Raw genomic sequence first — 11,475 nt, 5'->3', positions numbered from 1 at the left:
AAACTCACACTGAGTATTGGAGCAGCTCAGCTCAAGGTGCTCAGACTCTCTGCTAATAACACCATCTAGAATTCACGCCCTCCAAATAGGTTAATGTGTTTTTGCCCAGAGGGCCCTATCTACCTCAACAGCAGAACTCTCTCTGCACTTCCATTAAGCTAGAGCACTGCCGCCTATTAGCTGCTTTGGTGTGTATGGGGCCAGAAGTGAGAATGTGAGCAGGAGTCTGTGCAGATACAGTTTTATATGTGCATGTGTGTGCGTGTGCGTGTGTGTGCATGTGCGTGCGTGTGCGTGTGTGTCAGGACCACAAAGGTGCTCTGTAGTGCACTGAGGGTGTCACTACCTGGAGCAGCTCAGTGTGCTGTGTTAACTGTTGGAGGAGAACAATGTTATGGCCCCTGACAGCTTGTTAAAGACTCCACCATGTTGGAGCAGCTCCCACTGTGTTGTGTATTAGCACCCTGCAATACACTACACATATTGACACGACACACACACACACACACTGTAAACTCTCACAGAAACACATATTCTTGTTTGTTAACACATGAGTTTGTACAGTTGTAAGTGGACCACGTCTGAAATCCATGCAGTTTTGTTGACTGAGTAAACTCACCCATCCTCATAAACAAAGTTGCTGTCACTTCTGCTTTTAATGATCTTCCCGTTTGTTCCCCGTTTTTCTTTATATACCCTTGTATTTGTTCCTGTTTTATCTTTTGATGTGTTGGATTAGTTTACTTTATTAACCCATAAGAAATATCCTGTTGTGAAGAAGGTATCCGTAATATAATGATATAATGATGGACAAAATTCTAGCAGTGCTTGCCTTCATTAAACGATAGTGAATAATTACAGATACACGGGAAAAAAACAAAAAATTTTAAATGCAAACTGATTGTAAATATTAATAATTTTTCAGTTTACATGCAAAAATTTTTGGCCAGGATAGAAACATGCTGAGTGCTCATTACAACTCATTACAACTGAAACACACTGGATCACCAAAATCCAAACTGTGACATTTTACCATTCAAAACATATTTCCTCTTGTTTTTTTAGGCTTGTGCTTTGTTTCTTTTCTTTACCTATAGGATATAACAGAAAAACATAGAGATTAAAAAACAGAAAATTGGAGGAAATTAATGAGACCGTTTGAATCAGGAGGTGAAGGTTAATTGAATTATGGATTTAATGATAGGAACACACAAACACAAAGAAGGTTTTAGATGATGATATTTGATGTTCTTCTGTTATTGATTACTATTTTTGATTAAGTGTGTTTCAGTTTCAGCTTATTTCATCTTCACGTCTAAGTTACATCTTTCTAAAAATTCTAGTTCTAAACTTTTATAACATTGACTGACACATTTCTGAATATATTTGTCCTAATAATTAAATTTTGCTACATGGCTTAATATGTGATCTAATCCATGAGGGGTGTTACAAAGAGGTGTGTAACATTGGGCAAAATAATATAAAATATAGCTTAAGGTCATTTCTGATAGTAATGACACAGGACCTGAGGTGAACGGACAGTCTGTATTTAAGATATGATCAGTTTATAGATGAGGAATCATCATAGTGTAAAATAATTTTTACCACAGTGTACTTTTCATTTTATGTTGACGTTAAACATATATATTGAAATCAAACATTTCTTCTGTCCCCAGGTCCTTATAGTGTTTCTCTTTATGTAGCATTTATTGCTACAATGTCCTGGAAAAGGTTTTAATAATATGTTTAAAAATATATATATAATAATCTCATGTTTATAAACAGCTTTTTATTTCAGTTAAATAGTGTAGTGTTTTTTTAATCAAAATGAACACTTTTCTTATCAACAATGTGGATAATTTTCTGTGATGATCTGGCTTTACATTTTTTTACAATGCTGAAACATCTAAGCATGTGTGGAGTTATTTCACCCCACGCAGCAGGTGCTGAATGTTTTGTGTCATCCTGACCCCTAGTGGACACCCAGTCCACCCACTGGTGCACCACTCTCCCGTTTATAGAAGTATCACACAGAAAACAGTAAAAGGAAAACATCTATAAAACTTGTATAAATTTTGTTAAAATGAATAAATCATCTATTGAGATGTTTTGATTGCATTTCACAAGGAACACATGTCCTGAATTGTTTTGTAGGAAGTATTCAAGCTAAAACGCCTTAGGCCCTCAGCACTGGTCTGTGTCTATGAACATTTATTTGTATGTAAGTAAGACATTATTCATAATGTTTGATGCCAGTTTCAATAACAGCCTGTTCAGAAATGTGAGATAAATTGCTCTCAATTCTCTGAACTGCAGTTCAGTGCGTCTGCCTTTGACAACAATAACGCAGACATTGAATATGTATTAAAGCCTGAATAGTCCTCGGAGATGCAATGCATATATTTGATGAATTCCATGACTGACTGGACCAGCCCATATCGTCAAGGGCGAAATGGATCTGACCAACTTAGAGACAGCAGAACTAATTAAATGGATAAAAGATATATATGGACTCCTCAGTGTATGTAAAATTAATACCAGACCAAAGGACTTGCCTCTAAGCCACTTCATCCACTCTACAGAGCCGAGCCGCTGCACTGTTCTGAGGTTTGATGGAGAGCAGATGAGGCTGTGTGTGTTTGTGTGTGTGAATGTGGACGTATGCACATGCACCTGTTCCTGTGGATTCATTCTTATTCTGACGCAAGAGTGACATCTTTCTTTTGTATATTTTATCTTCATGTGCATTCATCTGCATGTCATCTTGTGTAAGCCGGAGTATTATATTGTCTGTGCGTCCGATGGAGAGGCTGCGTACCAACGGTAATAACCTTGCAGCTTATGGACAGAATAATATAAACACGTGAACAATAGAGTCATGCCATGAGATAAAAAGGAGGTTAAGACCTTAAATGTATTTTTTGCTTTTATGTGCTCAGTAATTTCAAGATGCTTGTCACAGTAGGTAAAAGTAGGAGTGACTATTTAAAGTAGGGCTGCAACTAATTATTTTCCTTGTTGATTAATGTAATGATTAGTTTCATGATTAATCAGTTGATCATTTGATTTTGTCCAACCAACAAATCACAACCAGGAGACATTCAATTTTTAATTTATGCTGTATATAATGTACATATATGTATATCAAAAATTCTTCAATCAGTGAAACAGTTCCAGATTCATTTTCTGTCGATTAACAAACCACTTAATTCAATAATTAATCCAGTCCTTATCTAAAGTTGAGTATATTATGGATGTGTCTGATTGTACAAATGATTTAAATATTCTTTCTCTATCTTTATCTCTCACACAGACTGGTCCTTTGCTGACCTTAGTTTTTCCTGAGAGAGCTGAAAAGCATGCGCTTACGCCAGTTCTGGGAATACTCTACACTGACCCACTTTGACTTTTCAGTGCCCTCACTTCAACTTCCCTGTCATCCAGTGAGATTTTGCATGAGGAGAGGAGACGGGAACAGTCCTCACAGCTTGTCTGCTGAAGTTTGCTTTCATTAAGAAACAAGATTGGTGTTTTACGGGTGCTAAACTCCAGCTTCCAAGTCTGATGAGAAAGATTCAGATTATTGTGTTTGTCATCTGCCAGGATGTGAGATATGGTTTGTAAACCTGGAGATGAAAGCCCTTATATTGTTCACTGATCAATTATTTATCCCCAAGGACTTGTTAAAGAAAGGTTGAGTGTCCAATTGCGAAATCAAGTGGACACAATAGCACAATAAGACCTGTGCAATGGAATCCAATACAACAGCCCTCATAGTGAAGCTTTTAAAATTGACGTTTTTAGGTTTATTTATATTCCTCTTATCAAAACCAGAGATTCGAGTGGAAAAAACAAGGAAGGGAAAAGGAAGAAACATCACACATAACAAATCATGTGTTGTTGTTCACACGTGTGAGAGAAGTAAACTTTAAAAACTTTAATCAATTCATACATGTAAATATACACTTACTGAGCACTTTATTAGGAACACCTGTGCACCCAATTGTCCAGTCAGCCAGTCATGTGGTAGCAGTGCAATGCATAAGATCATGCAGACACAGGTCAGGAGCTTCAGTTAATGATCACATCAAACATCAGAGTGGGGATAAAATTTGATCTCAGTGACTTTGACTGTGGCATGATTGTTGGTGTCAGACGGGCTGGTTTTCTGAAACTACTGATCTAGAGCTTTTAGTCAGAGAGGTGCCAAAACAAAAAAAACTTGCAGTTCTGCACACACAAACACCTTGTTGATGAAAGAGGTCAGAGGAGAATGGACAGACTGGTTGGAGCTGACAGAAAGGCTAGGGTAACTCAGATAACCACTCCTTACAACCGTGGTAGAAAAGCATCAGAGTGCACAACATGTCCAACCTTGAGGTGGATGGGCTACAACAGCAGAAAACCATGTCAGGTTCCGCTCTTGTCAGCCAAGAACAGAAACCTGAGGCTGCACTAGACACAGGCTCACCATGACTGGACAGTTGAAGGCTGGGAAATCTCAAATCTTAATTTCTGCTGAGGCACACAGATGGTTGGGTCAGAATTTGGCATCAATAGCATGAATCCATGAACCCAACCTGCCTTGTGTCAACAGGCTGGTGGTGGTAGTGTAATGGTGTGAGGAATGTTTTGTTGGTACTTTTTGGGCCCCTTAATACAAATCAATCATGGTTTGAATGCCACAGCCCGTCTGAGTATTACTGCTGACCATGTGTATCCCTTTATGACCACATCTTCACCATATTCTAATGGCTACTTCCAGCATGATAATGCACCATATCACAGAAGTCGTCTCAAACCGGCTTCCCCAGTCATCAGATCTGATCCAACAGAACACCTTTGAGATGTGGTAGAACAGGAGATTGGCAATATGATTGTGCAGCTGACAAATCTGCAGAAAAGGATGTGATGCAATCATGTCAACATGGAGCAGAGTCTCAGAGGAAAGTTTCAACATCTTATGGAATCCAAGCCACAAAGATCTGAGGCTGTTTTGAGAGCAAAGGTTTAATGGAGTGTTCCTAATAATGTGCTCAGCGAGTGTACATGTTACATATGTATTAAACTTATACATATACCAACCTACATACACATATAGATACACACATGCAAACCAAATTACCCAAATTAAGTAAGATTACTAAAAAGATTTTTGAAAGAATAGTCTGGAGGTGTTTAAATGGTAACAAACTAAATCATAAAATTGTCAGTAATGAAGAAGTATATAGCTTTTAGAAATATTCCATCATATTCAACAGTGTTTCTGTTATTTTGTCTACCCCCTGTGACTTTACCTGTGTGCCTCCTGTGTGTAATAGTAGTTCACACACTCTACCAGTAGAGGGCACACCAGTGAGCAGTCACTGAGAGACAGCTCTCGAAGGGGCCCAGCCCTGCCAACTTGCCTGGCCTTGACCATGCACTTGGGAAGCCATCATTTATTTTTGGAGCCCTAGGCTGCATGGCAGCTGCGAGACTGACGGAGGGTGAGGAGGTGGGAGGGTAAGGAGAGAAGAGATGCAAGGAGAAGGAGGGGAAGCAGGGCAACTTATGCCAGCACCAGTGACACAAAAAGCATTGTCCTGATTTAATGGCTGTGAAGTCTTGCCTCCCCCTGGTCCAAGAAGCTGCTGATGCTTAATTAGGACGAACATTCATTGAAGCACACACACAAACACACAACAAATGCCACGCACACACACACACACACACACACACACACACACACATACACACACATGCACACCTCAGCCCCAGACTTGCCAGGATTTTTTCTGCTACCAGCCTCTAGCAAAGATGATTCAATCCAGCTCTGCCATCACAGGAGATGAGTTATGAAGACAGAGGGGTTTCTGTTGTAGCACGGCACAACATGTTCAGTCTTCTTCCAGTATGGAGGCTATAAAATTGTCACCAGGCTTTAATGTGAAGAGTTAAATCTCTGATGAGTCATCAAATGTAAAATCAAACAGGCCCATGGTCTATGATTCATAACTGTACAGGGAGTTGTGAGTTAGTCTCTGTAATGACAAGAGGGAAAAAAAAAAAAACCCCAAAGAGCAGCAGGGGAAAATTCATCCTCAAATATGCCTTTAAAGTGGTCTGGTATAACACTGTCAGATGGAGATGGTGACAGGTATGACTGACTAAATTGTTGATGATTTATGCATTTTGTATATGTCCTTTTTTAAATAGTAACAGATGAAAAACTGTGATTTTATTTTAATTGGACAGCAGGATTTCCGTTATTAAAAATGGGAACCTCTATTGATCTTTTTACTGAAGGGATGATTGTGTTTAATCACACAAATAGGCAATATGTTGTATATTTATATAGTATTTTATATATTCATACAGAGACTGTGAAATCACTGCCTGATCTATTAATTACAAAATTTGATTTTTATTTCTGTCTGAAACTAATTAATCTCTTTATAATGTTTAATTGAATGTTGATTGAATGACCTTGTTCATGATGTAGACTATTCATTGCCTTGTATTGACAATATGAGCCTCTCAGCAGCGCATCAAGAAGCCGACAGACGACATTAATATGTATATGTATCAGACTAGTAATAGTATCTCTGTTCATATCCTTTGAGTGCAGGACCCAAATGAGCACATGTCCTATTTGTACAGGTTTCTGTTTTTTTTTTTAAAGTGATCCTGCTCATTCTCTATGTTAAACATAGCCACAAACTCAGTGTGAAATGCTGGATGAATATTTTACTGTCTCTTTACACAGAGAAATACGGATACAAGACAAACTCATGTACGAGCCCCACACAAATATATGCCAAAGTGTTTCTTCAATGGATTTACATCCAAATGTATTAAAATTCCTTTCTCCATTATCTGGAAATGCATATTTCTTAATTATTCATCGCAAGGCATTGAGGCACCCAGGTCTTTTAAATTTTTTATTTCTGCTCAGCTTCAAACAGTAGATCTTGTAAAGGGGACCCAGTTTTGGGGTGTGGGAATTGCTGCAGGGCGAAGCTGACAGGATTTTCAGTCTCGAGGCACCTCTCGCTTTTTCATTACAGAAAAGCAAAGGAACAAATCCAGGTCAATTAAAATAGGGAACGAGAAGGCTGAGTGGCTGGCAGTGAGTGAAATCACCCCCGATATCTGCCACCAGAGGGCACAAGGGGCTTAAACATGCAGCGTCTAAACACTGAGCCATACAGTACTGGGACTGGTGACAGGTCAAGATGACATGCGGCATAACCTTACGCATTTAATTTGAAGGTTATACAGGGTTTTCCTAAGGAGGATGTTGCGTCAATGATCACAATAAACAAAAAATATGATGTAAGAATATGTTTCAAGTTGTAATTTGTAGGCTCACTTAAAAGCAGTGGCCCTTCACTTTTTGCACTTCATAAAAGTCTGTGAGATGTCTCCTCTTCTAGGTCTTCCATATAAAAGCTGCTCCTCCAATCCTACCAGTGCCTTCTGCCCGTGGTGTGTGTGTGTGTGTCAGAGAGTATCTCCTCACCACTTTCCATGATGGTCGTTAAAAACTCTCAAAGTGACACACTCACGTAAAAAGCATCAGTGGCTAACCTGGAGAGTGTCACATTGAATTTAATGGCCTCTTGTTCCTGCACTGTTCTGTGCGGGACATCATATCTTGATGTGAAAGGTGCTCTCACTCGTCTGCCTCATCAAGTGTTGTCACGCAAATGTTCACATACATTCTCTTTATCTGTCTCTCTCTATCTCTCTCTCTCTCTCTCTCTCTCTCTCTCTGTCTTTCTCTCGCTCACGCACACGCACACACACACACACACACACACACGCATGCATACAGTCAGAAGAGAGACCTAGCTCAGGCCCAAGACTGAAAGGCTGTAATTGTGTTTATGACTGAGCCCTGACTCTAGTACTGGCCCTAGTCCTGTGTGTGTGTGTGTGTGTGTGTGTGTGTGTGTGTGTGTGTGTGTGTGTGTGTGTGTGTGTGTTGTGTGTGTGTGCGTGTGCGTGTGCGTGTGTGTGCGCGCGCGCACGGGCGTACGTGTATGTGTGTGTTTGTGATAGATTAGGTAGCTTACTGTGTGTTCCTGAGTGTTAGGTAAATGTGTATGCGGCTGAGTCTGTAGCCTCCTTATGACCTCCCTGATGGCCAGAGATGGGCTCAAGTCATAACTCTTCTGTCTGGCTTTACCCTTGAGCAATATCACAGGCACTCTGAGTGCAGTGAGTCAAACCACTGCACTTCTTTCCATAACCATGGATGCACAAACTGACACCAACACACATACAAAGACATTTTCAGTTCAGCATGCACAGTCAGACATCCCCACAGTCTTCAACAAAGAGAGAGCAAACAAGTTCCATTAGAGGATAATTCCAGTTTATAGCAACATGGATCCTACTTTCATATTTTTGATCATTATCATCTCTATTGGTTATGATACTGTTGCACTCACTAAAGAAATCGCTGCAATCAGGAATGATGTAGAATCACTGCAGTACAGATTTACGGGGCAAGAAACATGTGTGTTCAGAAAATCACACACAAAAAAAAGAAGAAAAAAACCACGTTGGACAGTTTAAGCTAAAATTAAAGGCATCCCAAAAGATCAGTAAAAATTACTCATTGCACAGAAACACTTTCACAACTTTGGCCTCTGTAAACCGTAATGGATATTTACAACATTAGGTTTAGGTTAATTTTTTAATTATTTACCTTTTTATATTTTTTATTTTCTGTTTTCTGTTTTCTCTTCTAAGTAAGTTTGGATGACCTATCTTTAGCCAGATTTCAGCAGTTAACTTGTTGACTACAATGTTATCCTAACCACTAGAAATGATGGTCAAAATGAGAAAAATCACTTTCAAGTTGTAATAAACCAAAATTATCCTTTCAACCTGCAAGGACCAAATTTTTGGCCACCTGAGGCAGAGGAAAGGAAATCTGTCAACACAACACTGTACAACATCATCTTTTAAGTTCATGTAGCAAAGTTGTTGTAAACAGATGTGTTGTGAACATCCAGCAGCACCAGCTGATACAGAGTCAGGACAGAATTAGACCAGACTAAAAAGCTTTTGCACTGTAGCATTCGAGGGCAAAGGTTCATGTCTTGACTCCTGACTGCCGTGCAAACATTTCCACTTCCTCAACATTTCATCTACTGACACACCAGCCGCCTGTGGCCGTTAGTCTGAGAGGAAACAACAACAAAAGGCTCTTGCAATACCATTATTACCATTTTGGGTGCTTGCCAGCAACACTCCGGATTACCTTGCATGGCAGACAAATTGGCAATCGGAACGCCAGCGTAATGGAGGCTAATTGCCTGAGTGCAGGGCTAGTTTGTATTTCATGCAAACCTCATGTGCATAGTAGTGAGACTTGGCTGACAAACAGGACAAGTAATAGCCAATCTGAAGCAAAAACGCTCATAGTCACTAATTATTGCTCACAAGCACTGATGACCTCACTCTTGAATGTACTATTTAAAGTGTTTGCAACAGGATTTTTCCCCTCAGATATGATTTGTTTGGGGTTTACTCTGAAACAAAATAATCCCTTCATGTATCAAAGAGGAAAGTTCAGGTCAAATATATTTTGGATTGAATGTTAGGACATTAAGTAGATCTGCAATTTCATTTCAAGTCTTTTAGTTCTCTAAATACTAACTATTCAATTGGTATGACATTTGAGCCTTTTCCTTTCAAAGCTGTATAAAGACAGTCTTTTGCAAAGTCGAGACATCGTCCTTTCAATTAACAGACCTAATAATTAAATAGTTTATCTGTTCGACTATGCGGAGGCGGCCCAGCACTGCCGTGTCTTTCCAAAACCCACAGTATGTCACCTTTTTAACAACAGAACGTGCAATTGACAAAACAGTCTCACCTCAAGGTCCATTTAGTAGATGTTCTGGAGATTTCAGTCATGTAGCATGATCCTCATCAAGTCAAGTCTCAAATCTTCATTTTTGAAACTTGAGTCTGAGTTCAGTCTCAGTCTCAAGTGTGTGATAGCCCGTTAGAATCATTTGTGTCTTAGAGCTTTTTCCACCAGATCAAACATGTGAAGGAAATAATCTTAAATAAACCCTCAGAGAAAGAATAGAGACATCGATTGAAGATGCCACACTTTACCCCGACCCTGAAGCCTCACTTGTTTTTGCTGACAAAGGCGGTGACGATGAAGACAGACTAGTGACGCAAAACATACAAACAACAGAACAAGTTTTACCTTGTCGAGAAGAATAGCGGTGATGTGCTTTGTATTCCCATCCATCCATCTAATTGTGGTGTAAGTGGGTCAGGTCACGGTCAGTAATACAATATGGTTAACATGTAGTAAGATTTCAAGTGAATGTGTTTCCAAAATAGAACCTGCTGTTGTGGGACAGCTGGAGAGCCTTTTGGGGTCAGGGTTCAAGGACTCACGTGGATCATGTTATTGTACCACGCAAGAGTTTTCCTGCCTGGTGTGTGTAAGTCTGTTACTGTCCACAGCCCTGGATCCTGTGCAACACGCTCATAGTAAATGTTCCGCGAGTGCAACAGTACTGCTCTCTGGCCTCCTGAAGGGTACCTACTTACACTCCCCTGACCTTACCATCTACATCATGCTGCCATTTGGAGCCAAGATAAATCACGGAAGCCCCTGTCCATGCTGGGAATAGCTTCTTCCAGATAAGAAGGTCAAGGGTCACATTTCTGGCCAAGGTTGGCTGTCCTCAGGGCTAAATAAAGAGCCTAAGGGTTGTAGAGCGGCACAGGCCAGCACAGGCCCTCATACTCAATTAGGATCAAAACAACCATCAAACTTGAACTTGGATTTAGGTTACTGAAAGACAACAAAATAGAGCAGGGAGCCTTCTGAAAAACGTCAGCAATGCACAGTAACACACACTTCACCCTTTATTATGAGGGTTCTAGCCTTAACTGACTTATGGATTATTAGACAAACAGGCAGGGTACAGTTTATTAATCAGTAGCAGCTGTTTTCACCATTAGCCTGCCATTGTTACGCGGTGTCGAAGGTGTTTGTTTATTCTGCGCTAACCTAGCAGGACCTCTGACCCAGCCAGTGGAATGTGAGAGCGGACACACAGTGTGGGAGGTCACTGCCATCATTTACATCCTAAGCACATGACAGGCTGTCAGGCAGAGGTTAAAACTGGTCAAGTTCACACAGGACAGTGCAGCACAGATCCAAATACACACTTCTTTACACATGCAAAAACAAGTATGTGTTACTTACATCAAGACAGTACATACAGGCAGAGGATACAGTGACAGTATAATGTGATGCAAGAAACATGATCTGTGTTTAACTTTTAACCTGAGTCAGAGAGGTGTTGGTTACCAAATGACCAAATGGACATTTTTTAAGCTGTAATTTGTGGTTTTGTGTTGCATTATATTGCAGTATGTTTGTGATGTTTTGTCCAGCCCTGGGCATTTACCACACTATTTTATTTGTGCATGCACATGATGAAT

This window comes from Seriola aureovittata, chromosome 3 (genome assembly GCF_021018895.1).
Source record: "Seriola aureovittata isolate HTS-2021-v1 ecotype China chromosome 3, ASM2101889v1, whole genome shotgun sequence".
Classification (NCBI taxonomy): domain Eukaryota; kingdom Metazoa; phylum Chordata; class Actinopteri; order Carangiformes; family Carangidae; genus Seriola; species Seriola aureovittata.
Note: the sequence above shows the minus strand (reverse complement) of the source record.